Raw genomic sequence first — 13,096 nt, forward strand, 5'->3', positions numbered from 1 at the left:
GGATACAGGCAGGCTGGAACAATTGGAGGAAGGTAACTGGATTTATGTGTGACAAACGAATTTCTGCAAATCTGAAGGGGAAAATATATAGACGTCTACAACAGTTGTAAGACTAGCAATGTTGTATGGACTAGAGACAGCAGCTACAACAAAGAAACAAGATAAAGAAGTTTGAGGTGGCAGAAATGAGGATGTTGAAATGGTCACTTGGCTGGATAAGAAAAGATAAAGTGAGAAATGAACGAGTTCGAAAGTTGATTGAAGTGGAGAATGTATCAATAAAGATGAGAGAAGATAGATTGAAATGGTTCGGACATGTAAATAGACGAGAGAGGGAGTACTTGGGAACGAAAGTATTGAACTTACAATTGACGGGAAAGAGGAAAAAGGGACGCCCAAAGACTAGATCGTTGGATAAGGTAAAGGAGATACGAGTATGAAAGAACTGGGCCTAGAGGAAGGTGATGCTCTGAACCGAGATGCATAGAGATGTGGCATTCATTATGGCAACTCTGCAAAATGCGGGATACGCTGAAAGAAGATATATATATATATATATATATATATATATATATATAAAATATATATATATATATATATATATATATATATATATATATAATTTTAATATTTACCACAATGTTGGAGTCAGTCTACATCGATATTTCAGGCCTAATCAGCCATCGTCAGGACTGTGTGTTACATGAGTTTGGTTTGTTATCTGTTGTTGTTTGTTGAAGTGGTTCCGGTTTGTAGTTGATTAATAAGAACTTCCGGCGATGTGGACACGTATTGCACATCTCATTTTTCGTGTTGAGTGTGGCTTCATGAGGGTGTTTGATTATAGTATATTTCTCTTCCAGGCATAAGCTACATTGTTTTGATGTTGGTGTGTATCCTGTTGCTTTAGATAAAAATTTCCATGAAATGTTGTAGTCTAGTTTGTTGTCTTTTAATTTCCAAATATGTTCGCTGAGTTTTGTGGATGTTTCTTTTTTTTTTGTTAGTGTTTCTAAATGTTGAGGTGTGGAGGTTGTATCTTGTTTTGAAATTATTTTCCGTTAGTCCTACATATTTTTCTTTGTTTGTTTTAGTTTCGGTGACTGTGGCTTGGTAAATTAAACTTGATTCTAAACATTGTTTGTTTAGCGGGCAATGTTCCTTATTTATGCAGTTGCTTTTTCTGGTGGGTGGGTTTTGCTCTTCTTCTTCTTCTTCTTCGTCTTGTGGAAACCTCCAATATTGTCGAGGATCACTCCACAGTTTGTAGGGTTTTACATTTTTAAACTTGCTAAAACTCTGCACATAATACAATTTTTAAAAAAACACACACATAGATTAAAAAGTCACGTTGTGAACTCTAGCAATCGCGTGAAGGCATGTTGGCAACCGTTTTCAGCCACTTCAGCTGGGAGGCTATTCCATAGTCGGGCAGTGGAAGGGAAAAACGAATACATGTGGGCGTCTGTTTTTGATGTTGGGATGGTTACTCTTGCTGTGTGTCCTCTCGTATTTCTTGTGCCGATATCTTTAATGTCGTTTGGAAGTTTAAGGCACGAATATTTGTAGTAGATCTTGTGGAACAATTTAAGTTTATCTATCTTTCTTCTCTTTTCCAGAGGTTCAAGGCCAATCCGTTGTGATATTTCAGACGCACTTGAGAAAGGATTGAATGTGTTTGTGATGCGTCTTGCTGTTTTTCTTTGGATGTTTTCTAAGGTGTCGATGTTTTTCTTTGTATATGGGTCCCAAATTGAGCTGCCATACTCCAAAATTGGTCTAACAATAGTTTTAAAAGCAAGGGTTTGAGTTGTGATTGGGCATCTTTTTAAATTGCGGGTGATGTAAGCGCTTGTTTGATTTGCCTTTGAAGCCAGATGACATATGTGGTCATTCCATTTGAGGTTTTTAGCAAACTCAATGCCAAGGTATTTTGCTGTCTTTACATGTTCCAGGTTTTGACCATGAAGTTGGTATTCAAATGTAATAGGTGCTTTCTTATTTGTGATGGTTAGAACATTGCACTTTGATAAGTTAAATTCCATTTGATTTATTGTTTCCCATTCTTGTAATTTAGCTAGATCGTCATTCAGTGTTTTGCAGTCGTCTGTTGTTCTTATCTGATTATATAATGCTGTGTCGTCAGCAAAGAGGCGTACTTTTGACCTTATACCTCGTGGAAGATCATTTATGTACACTAAAAATAGGACGGGCCCAAGGGCTGAGCCCTGAGGTACGCCCGATGTCACCATCCAGATAGTGGAAGTCTCGCCGTCGACAAGAACTTGTTGGGTGCGATTGTCCAGAAAAGTTGCAATCCATTGTAAGGTTTTGTTCCTGGTACCAACGTCATACAATTTCTGGATTAACCGATGGTGAGGAACCTTGTCGAGGGCCTTGGCAAAGTCCAGTAGTACTAGATCAATTTGACCACCTTTATCAATAGCAGCTGACAGATCATGTGTTAATGATAGAAGTTGAGTTTGACATGAGTGGTGCTTCCTAAATCCGTGCTGTTCATCACAAAAAATACTGTTAGTTTCGAGATATTCAGTTATTGAGGATCTCACTATATGCTCCAACAGTTTGCAGCAAATGCAAGTTAATGAAATTGGACGGTAGTTTTGAGCCCTGCTTCTATCACCTTTCTTGTAGATGGGTTGGACAAGAGCGTGCTTCCAAACAATTGGTATGTCTCCCGTTTCAAGAGAGAGTTTGAATAAATGTGTGAGGGCAGGTGCAAATTCGTTACTCAATATCTTTAAGAGACGGGATGGTATTTTGTCTGGGCCACATGATTTCTTTGAATCTAGAGTGGCGAGGAGTTTGGAAACGCCCTCTACTGTCACATTGATTTCGGCCATAGTGTTGGAATCGTTTTCTTCGCCTTTTAGTTGTTGAGTGGTAATTTTGGTATGAGCTTTTGAAGCAAAAACAGAGCAGAATTGGTTATTAAGTATGTCTGCTTTTTCCTTTGCATCAGAGTATAATACACGATCATGCTCAAAGGGCGCTATACCAACCGAATCGCACCTCCTACTTTTTTCTTGTCGGTGGTTTATTAATATTTTTTTTGTTGTGGCTTGAAATTATTTGTTCTATGTTGCGCATACACGAGTAGCTTATCTTTATGGTATTCCTGTTAATAATTTTATGTAGCTTGTAGTTTTTTGGAAAGTGTGTATCAATTAACTTCAGGAACTGCTTATATATATATATATATATATATATATATATATATATATATATATATATATATATATATATATATATATATATATATATATATATATAGCCATGACGATCGTGACATGAGGATATAAAACAAATAAAAGCAACAGCAAAAAATGTGTTTCATAAAATGCGTCCAATTGTGTCAAAAAAAAAAGCCTAAAGTTGAAGACCAGCATGAAAGTAGTGAAAACATATTATACCCTTTTATACGATTGTAAAATTTGGACGCATGACAAAGAATTTACTAGGAGGTTTGAGGCATTTGATATGTGGATGTTTAGAAGAATGTTGAGGTTATCATAGACAGACAAGTACACGAACGAGGAATTGTTGGCGAAAGTGAGAAAAGAAAGAATATTTATAGATACCATCAGAAAGAGGCAGTTACGGTTTCTGGGACATGTGTGGAATAGCGACGGAATAGAAAAGTTGGTAACATCTAGGATGATCGAAGTACAGAGAGTAAGAGGAAGACAGAGAATGACATGTTTAAATAACCCAAGAATGGCCACACATGATTTTAAAAGCAACGCAGACTTCATGTGCACCGCAGAGGATCGCGATACGTGGAGACAGCTGACCTCCAACGTGCTTAAGAGTACGAGCCAAGATGGATGATGAAATATTAAAAAAAAAAAAGTGCGGCTATGTGATCTAGTGGTATGACAATCGCTTTCGGATAGGAAGTTCATGGGTTCGAGCCTCGCTCGGTGCATAGTTGAGTCCTTGGAGAAGGATCTTTACTCACATTATCTCACTGTATTCATGTGTAAAATGAGTACCTGACCGTTAACAGCGTTGTCTCTGTCCGAAAAAAAATGTAATATGGCCTAACAGGCGTCATGCCCCGTCCAAAATGTTAAATGTTGCTGTTAACCAGGATCCCTTGTAAAGCGCTTTGAGCACGTTTAGTGGATATTGCGCTATATATATATATATATATATATATATATATATATATATATATATATATATATATATATATATATATATATGGAACTGTGTTTTCAGTCCACCAGTGGACTGAAAACACAGCTGTGTATTCAGTCCACCGGAAATAAAAATATTTAAAAAGGACCAATTATCGTCTATACTTACCTTAATCGATCGTGACAACTTTGATACTGAGCCTATTATAGGCATCATCAGAAATTGACAGGCATAAAATTTATAGCAATTCAACGGCTGAATAATATCATTTACAGTGTTTTATTTACTCTCAGGAAATCTTGATGGAGAGTTGTTCGAAACCGGGTGCCTGAAATAGATCTCAATTTTCGAAACCGATTTATCAAACATTGACGAGATTCTTACCGTGGCTGCGAGATAGCCATTGGCCTGGCTAATTTGGCCAAAATTGACCACACAGAGAATAATGTTTCTACAATTAATTTAAAATTAACATTTACATCCATTTTTCATTTTTCCTAGTCCTTTAGATATTTTTTTTCTTATTTTTCTTTTTTGATTTTTTTTTTTTTTTTTTTTTTGTGATTATCAAAACTGATGAATTTTCCAAGGAGATCAGAGTATTAGTGTTGCTTGCCCAAGAAATGTTCTTTTTGGTCACTTTTCACATCGAACACTGGCCTCGAGTACGGCTGTGTTTCGAGGCACCCCCCCCCCCCCCCCCCCCCCCCCCCGCCCGGCAGTCTTGACTTTGTCTTCTTCCAAGATCCTTTTCTTTCAAAATCATCCCTTGTCCTTTGAATTGTAGGGCTGGTCTATTGTTCATCGTCTATCATGTCTTCTAAAACTGTAATTTTTTTTTTTATTGGTATCCCATTTTTTTCCTTTCTACTGGCCCTAACATGACCTCAATGTTTTATAAGCGCCATCAAACCTTTAAAAACAAAAGAGTCCTTAAAAGAATGTACAGTCATCTTCCTTGCTGCTCACGTCGATATTGTCTACACCAAAAGTGTCCCAAGCTGTAACCTTATAAATAAGGATAGGAACCAAAATAAAAATAAAAAATCGAGTACAAGTAGCTACAAAGCACTCTCTCTCTCTCTCTCTCTCTCTCTCTCTCTCTCTCTCTCTCTCTCTCTCTCTCTCTCTCTCTCTCTCTCTCTCTCTCTCTCTCTCTCTCTCTCTCTTTCTCTCTCTCTATTTATCTATACTCTATCTCCAATCTCTCCCACCCCCACCCCCCTTTTCTCTGTGACGCTCCCTTAAACACATTCAAGACCCTATAACTATAAAGATGTTCTCTATTTTTCTTTTTTCTTTTTTTTTTTTTTTTTTTGGTTGGTTTTTGTTTGTTTGTTCGTTTTTGTTTCGTTTTTCTCCGGATTCATATTGTTACGTACAAGAAATACACAAGGTAATACATTTTGACGCCTCACTGTGTTCTAAATTAAAATAATAATCTTAAAAGTGAGTAAAAGTAAATCATCTTTTTACAAAATTAAAAGTCGATCAAACTTCTCGAGTCACCAGGAATGGCGTCAACGTGTTGAACTTGAAAATCAAGAATTCTACAACACAATTGGTCGAATTGTGAATTCATATGAGTGATGAATCATCCATTTACCGATCACTTGGAATCAGCGACATCTGCATATCATTAAAGCCTGACGACAGGGGTACTGTTATATAGGAAAAAAACGAACGGCCCCGTAGGATTTAGTATGGGGGCGGGGACCAGTCCTATATATGAAGTCCTAGTTTACTGACTTGACATTGAACACGCCCATATAGAATAGAAGGAACCCCTAATTTTCACGTCTCCATCGTAGGTTACCGATAGTTTACATAGTTGAGCCTTGCGACTGTCCCAGGGGCGTGGCTATATTCCTCTATACTTACTGAGTGTATATCCACAGACTACCGTCCTGTGTTATCTATGTGTCTATGGGGGGGGGGGGGGGGGGGGGGGGGGGGTGCGTCTGCGTTGGAAAGGGATACGCAAAATTTAACACCTACTCGCTAGCCGCCAAGGATTACGTATTCATTTCCTGAGCAGTCAATTGGGTATTTTTTTTTAAATGACAAATAAATTGAGATAAATTTGAAAACCTCATTGTTGGAATCAGCTTGAATAGTGGAGAAAAATTGTCTTTGTCTAATAAAAATCGGTCTAGAAATAATCTTTTTTGTAATAGATTTGATTTTGAAAACAGCTTTCTCAAATTTTATAATTTTATGATGATTTCCTTATTTTCTGGTCGATGTTCTTGATTTATATATCGTTTTTAATTTCTCAATGAGACGAACGCACTGATGTAACTCGATTGATTCAAGAGTTTAAAACACAGATTTCGTGTTTTGATTGTGAATCCAGCCTTACTAAGAATTCACGAGCGTTGAGATAGTGACGTAACTATACATACAAGACCTCATTCTCCACGCCATAGTAGGGCTTCCATTCATCGCTTTCGGTCAACCGTGGTCTTTGAAGTTACACAACATATTCCGCCTGTGATGCCTGTACATAAATCAAGGGCTGAGCTGTCTCATGTTGACAAGAGAGCTATCAAAAGAGCAATCGTTGATTGGTCAAAAACTCAGGATTTCATATAAGGACATAAGTTCTGGAAAGCGATACCCACCCACCTGTCAGTGGACAGAACTGATATGATGAAATTAGGGATCCATAAAATGTTATATCATGGTAGGCTCCACCCTCCATTTCTATTTCTATTCTGGCGTAGATGTAGACGGCGATAGCATTTCCGATATCATAATGACAAGTGGGCAAAGGGTTAAAGCTTCCAAACAATCCCAATCGTCGTCTATCTCTAATCGGCCCCGTTAGCGCCCCGATGCGCAATCTGTCTAGTATGGGACGGGGATTTGACTCTGATCCGGACCAGGGATAGTATGGGACGGGGATTTGACTGTTAGTCAGCCTCTGATTCGGACCAGGGATAGTATGGGACGGGGATTTGACTGTTAGTCAGCCTCTGATCCGGACCAGGGATAGTATGGGACGGGGATTTGACTGTTAGCCTCTGATCCGGACCAGGGATAGTATTACATAGTATGGGACGGGCTTTGACTGTTTGTCAGCCTCGGTTCCGGACCAGGGATAGTATGGGACGGGGCTTTGACTGTTAGTCAGCCTCTGTTCCGGACAAGGGATAGTATGCACTCAGTCAACTATCACTGCTTTTTTGCCTGACTTTTAGACTTTGTAAGGTGGGCAGTTATTTGCTAGGGTCAAAGTGCCTTGATGACCCTGATAACTTTTGGGGGTTATTTTTGGCTTCCTCAGCTTTGCCCGGTGCCAGGGATAGCATGCGCTCAGTCATATATCTCTGCTAGATTACCTAACATTGCATACTGGGTGTCAGGGATATCTGTTGTGTAGGGGTGGTTTACCTCTTGATTTTGGATTATACATATCCTTAATAGACCTGGTTGGATATTTTGTTCACATCTTTTTAAATTAGATATTTTATAGACATCTCCTTACATATGGTGTTAGACAGGCGCTCTTTAATTAGAGCCGTGGTGTATTCACTCAGAGTGGCATTACTTAACACTAACACTCTGTATTGGTTGATTTGACAACATTTTATGTTACTTGGACCATTAACCTAGGTGGCTTAATATTTTCATACTTAGTAGGGAGTCCTTCGATCAGACATTTGCGGTGGATAAAGGGGGAGCTGGTTTTCAACAGTTTTGCCATCTCTGGAAAGAATTTCTGATGATATTAGATCTTTATTGATTGGAGACTATGGGTAACGACTTATGGTTGTGTGGCTGATGCACTAACTTTTATACTTAGGTTTTTATCAGTGTTGCTAATATACAATGACCTACAGTATATTTTCCCTTGTTTCGATTGAAATTGTTTGGGATTTTTAGCAACTATTTTGTGTATAATTTTTAATGCATACATACAACATGGGTCTTGATTCCTGTTTAAATGCAATAGACGCATCGACCCACGATTTGCGGCAGTCTTAGTTTCCAGCATAGTGTAATATCCACATGACGTGACACGGATATCGGTATATTTAGTTCATTTTATTATTTAAATGGGCCGAAGCAGAATTTGTCAGATTGTTCCATGGAGGTCTTTGTATATTAGGTTACAAAGCGGCACCAGGGGGAAACTGGTGACGACGAGGATTATGGGAGTGTGAAGAATGATGATGAGATGATGATGAGGATGATAATAATAGCGATGGTGATGGTGAAGAGGATGAGGAGGATGAGGCTGTCTGAGTCACATCTTATTGACAAGGAGTGAAGACAGATGGATGCTTATGAAGGTGAAAGGATAAACTAATGTGGTATCTTAAACATTTTAATTGGTAAACAGGTTCGATTAGGCAATTGTCTTTCGGCTTGGGCAGGCATGCCTGTTATGACTGATGGGACTGGTCGGTTTGTCAGAACTTCAGGTTTCGGGCGTGTCCGATGTTGGTTTCTGGTGTGGTGTGAACGCTGGTAGGAGTTAATCTCTTATTCTGTAATGTGAGTCACTTACTTTAGCCCAGTATGGGGATGATTCTTCCTGGTTTGAGTTCCAGTTGGTGACATTCACGAAGATTTTCTTTGTACTTGTTCGATTGTATTTAGGTGGGCTTTGTTGGTTCGGGCCTGATTGATGCATATTCTAGTATTTATGCCTAATCAAGGCAGGATTAGCGGGTGTTTTAACTCACTCAATCCTAGAATTTTTTGCTACTTTTCAAAATTGGATATATTAAAAATGAGCATATACATATACATTTTTGTTCAACCACCATTAACATATAAAACTAAAAACATTAGCTTTGATACTACGCATATAATTTGTCGCATAAAATACGTAATAAATAGGCATGGGGCTAAAGTAACCCTGTTAAACTACGGATATAGTCGGTGTTAGGGTTGAGTGAGTTAATAGCCTTAGAGATGGATCCAGAGGCCTTATGAGTTATAAACTGTCGCCTCTATGTTATGGAGGTTCTGATCCCAGCTTGAGGACTTGCTTGTTGTCTACGTGCCATCATCGCTGCTACGTGCTTATATTATTACCTTGTGGTATTACTGGAATGATTATTATAGTCCGACTCCCATGTAATTTTGACGTCATTTAAGACAATTGCGTCGACTGGTGTTTTGTTGTTAGGAGTGGCCAGGGAACATAAATACTACCCTGTTGGTTGAGCTGTTGTATAAAATCAACGATTTGTTTACTTTTGGTGGTATTGTAGAAATAGTCAGTAATGATACAATAAAGTAATAACAAAATCCGTGTATAGATTATTGCTAACGTTTAATAGTGGATAGAACTTGGATTGATTGTATGGATCAGAGGACGAACCGTCCAAGACTAAAAAAAACCGGAAATAAACATTGAATACAATAGAAGTGCGTCGTAGTGCTTAAAATGTAAGACAAATGTTCGTGCGAAGCACCGACAGAACTGGTCGCCACACTACCCCTCCCCCAGCGGGGCGCAACAGTTGTTCAGCGGAATCTTGGTGGTAGCCGAGATTCTCGACCTGATCGAGTTGTTGTCGCCAGGCGTCCCGTGACAGGGGTCGAATTCACGCGTTTCAGTTGCGTGTCATCTGAATGAGGTAATGTCAATGGTTTTGGGTTGGCTGTTGTGTGGCTGATGTTAGTGTCTGAGTGTGAGAGGTGTGCAGTTTTTAGTCGATCGATGGAAATCTTTTCAGAGCGACCTTTCATGTCCAAAATGAAATATTTGTCCCTTTTGTCAATAATCCGATAAGGGCCGTCGTATGGACGCTGGAGCGGATGTCTGTGCGAATCAATTCTCACATAATCGTAACCAGTAGATGCCAGGTTGGATGGCACATATGTGGACTGTTGGCCGTGAAGCTTGGAGGGTGGTGGTTTCATGGAACGTATTGTGTTTTGTAGCCGCTGAACGAATTCTGACTTTGGTGTAGATGTTTCAGGGCCAGTAGACGACAAAAACTCTCCTGGAAGACGAAGGGTTGAACCGTAGACTAAATCAGCGGGGGAACAGCCAGAGTCCTCTCACCAGGATGTACGAATCCCCAGCAACACAATGGGTATCTCCGAATACCAGTTAGTGCCTGTGGTCCGGGCTTTCAGTGCTGCCTTCAGTTGGCGATGGAATCGTTCAATCATCCCATTTGCTTGAGGGTGATATGCGGTTGTTCGGTTGACGTTGATGCCAAAACACCTGTTGCACTCTGTCGAAAGTGCCGATGTGAATTGTGCGCCACGGTCGGAAGTAATGTTTTCAGGAACACCAAATCGGGAAATCCAATGGTGTATCAAAGCTTGAGCACAGGTAGAAGCATGAGCATCTGGAAGAGGAATTGCCTCTGGCCACCTCGTGAAGCGATCGATGACTGTAAACAAGTAAGTCATACCTTGGCTGATGGGTAGTGGTCCAACGAGATCAACATGGAGGCTACTAAATCGATTCGTTGGTAGTGGCCGGTCGACAAGTGGTGCTCGGGTGTGCCTATGCACTTTGGAAGATTGACAATGATGACACTCTTTACACCATTTACGTATGTCTCTTTTTATCCCATGCCAAACGAAACGTTGACTGATGGCGCGTTGTGTGGGCCGTGCGCCGGCGTGGGAGAGACCGTGAATCTGGTCAAAAATTTGTCGAGTCCATGACGTTGGAAGAATGGGGCGTGTTGCGCCTGTTGAAGTGTCACACAAGACTGTGGATGAACCAAATGGAATGTTCTCAAGTGTAAGACCTGTGGTAGATTTGCGATAAGATTCCATTTCCTGTGAGTGAACCTAGTCATGTGCAAGTTTAGTGAAATCAGTAATGGAACAGATGCCTGAGTCTGTGGGCGTCATAATATTAAAACGCGAGAAGGCATCAGCTACCACGTTAAATTGACCTGTGATATGCTGAATATAAGTGGTGAATTCGGCGATGTAAGACAAGTGTCTTGTTTGTCGAGGCGAGCGGTCAGTTTGACTGATGAGAGCGGAGACAAGTGGTTTGTGGTCTGTGAATAATGTAAATGCCCTACCTTCCAGGAAATGCCTGAAGTGTTTGACAGCGCTGTAAGCGGCGAGCAGTTCGCGGTCAAACGCACTGTATTTTTTATTTGTGGCTGAGAGCTTCCTAGAAAAGAAGGCAAGCGGGACCCAGTTATGACCTTGCTTTTGTTCAAGTTGTGCACCGACAGCTGAGTTGGAAGCGTCAACTGTAAGACTTGTTGGGGCATTTGGTAGGGGATGGTGAAGGAGAACAGCGTGTTTCAAAGCCTCCTTGGCCTTTTCAAACGCCGTATTGCATTCATCAGACTACACGATGGATTGTCCTTTGCCACTTGCCTGAGAATGTAGTGGGGCAAGGAAGTCTGCTACGTGTGGGATAAATCTGTGGTAATAGTTTAGCAAGCCAATGAATCGCTGAAGGCCAGCACGGTCAGTGGGAGGGGCACTGTCACGTAGAGAGGCCACCCTGTCCGGTAGTGGAAGAATCCCTTCAGCAGTCACACGGTGGCCAAGAAAATCCAACTCGCTAACACCGAAAACGCATTTCGCCTTGTTGATCACAAGTCCGTTTGTAGAGAGGAGTTGAAAAAGTTCCCGTAAGTGTTCAATATGTTCTTTATGTGAATGACTGGCAACCAAAATGTCGTCAACATAGACGAAAGCGAAAGGTATGTCTCTCACTCTCAAAATGCCATCCATGAGTCTTTGAAATGCTTGGGCAGCGTTCTTCAAGCCAAATGGCATCCGCACGAATTCCCACAACCCAAATGGCGTAATGATTGCTGTTTTTGGAATTGACGACTCTGCCATGGGAATTTGATGATAGCCCCTAATCAGGTCGATCTTGGAAAAAGGTGTTGCATCCAGAAAGGCGGCTATTGAAGTCGTGAATATGAGGTAGAGAATACCGATCATCTTTGGTCACAACATTGAGGTGTCTGTAGTCACCTCAAGGCCTCAGTTGGCCATCCGATTTGGAAACTACATGAAGAGGGGATGCCCATGCTGATTTAGAGCGACGGATGATTCCCATCTGCTCCATCTTGAAGAATTCAGCCTTTGCTGCAGTCAGTTTTTTTCTGGATTGAGACGGCGCGCTCGAGCGTGGACGGGCGGCCCATTGGTGATTATGTGATGCTCCACGCCATGTTTGTTGCGAGATGAGTTAAACTGGGGAATGACAAGGTCTGGAAACTGTTGAAGGAGGTCAGAGTATGCAGTACTTGGGTGCACTGAGAGGCCGGCAAGGCTTATGGGTGAATTAGTATATTTAAGTGGAACAGAAATGTTGTCCATAGACAAGAGTCGTTTTCCTTTTAGATCAATTATCAGGGCGTTAGAAACAAAGAAATCCGCACCCAGGATTGGACGTGTCACATCTGCCAGGTAAAATTCGTGATTGAGGACTTGATTAGATTTTATTTCTAAAGTGATGGTGCGTTTACCCCAGGTTTTGATTGATGTTCCGTTTGCAGCAGAGAGTGTAATAGAAGGTGTTAATGTTCTGCGGTCTTGAGTTGAGGCGGGGTATACAGAAACATCAGCACCAGTATCGATCAAGAAAGATTGTCCCAAACGTCTATCATAAATGGAAAACGTGTTTGAATTTGGATTGCTGACCGATTCCACGTTCATCGACCAGCCGAAGCGTTTCCCGAAGAAGGCAAGTTTTGTTTGTTTCCTTTTGAGTTTGAGTAAACTGGAAAATTTACAACCATCTTGGCAGCGACGGGCGTCTGGTCCAAATCGTTGATGATAATAGCAAATAGAGTTGGGCATGCTATGTTGAAGAGGCTGTCCACATTGGCGGACTGTCTTAATTGCAGCAACAGTCTCCTCTGACTGTGGTCGTGTGGTTGTTACATCCTGCTGAGGGTAAGTCAGGAATTGTGATGAGGAAATATGTTGCACACCGGACATGCGTGTCTCCCAGATCCTGTCAGCT

This window comes from Berghia stephanieae, chromosome 2 (assembly GCF_034508935.2).
Source record: "Berghia stephanieae isolate SIO BIC M18660-M18661 chromosome 2, UCSD_Bste_1.3, whole genome shotgun sequence".
In the NCBI taxonomy this organism is placed as follows: domain Eukaryota; kingdom Metazoa; phylum Mollusca; class Gastropoda; order Nudibranchia; family Aeolidiidae; genus Berghia; species Berghia stephanieae.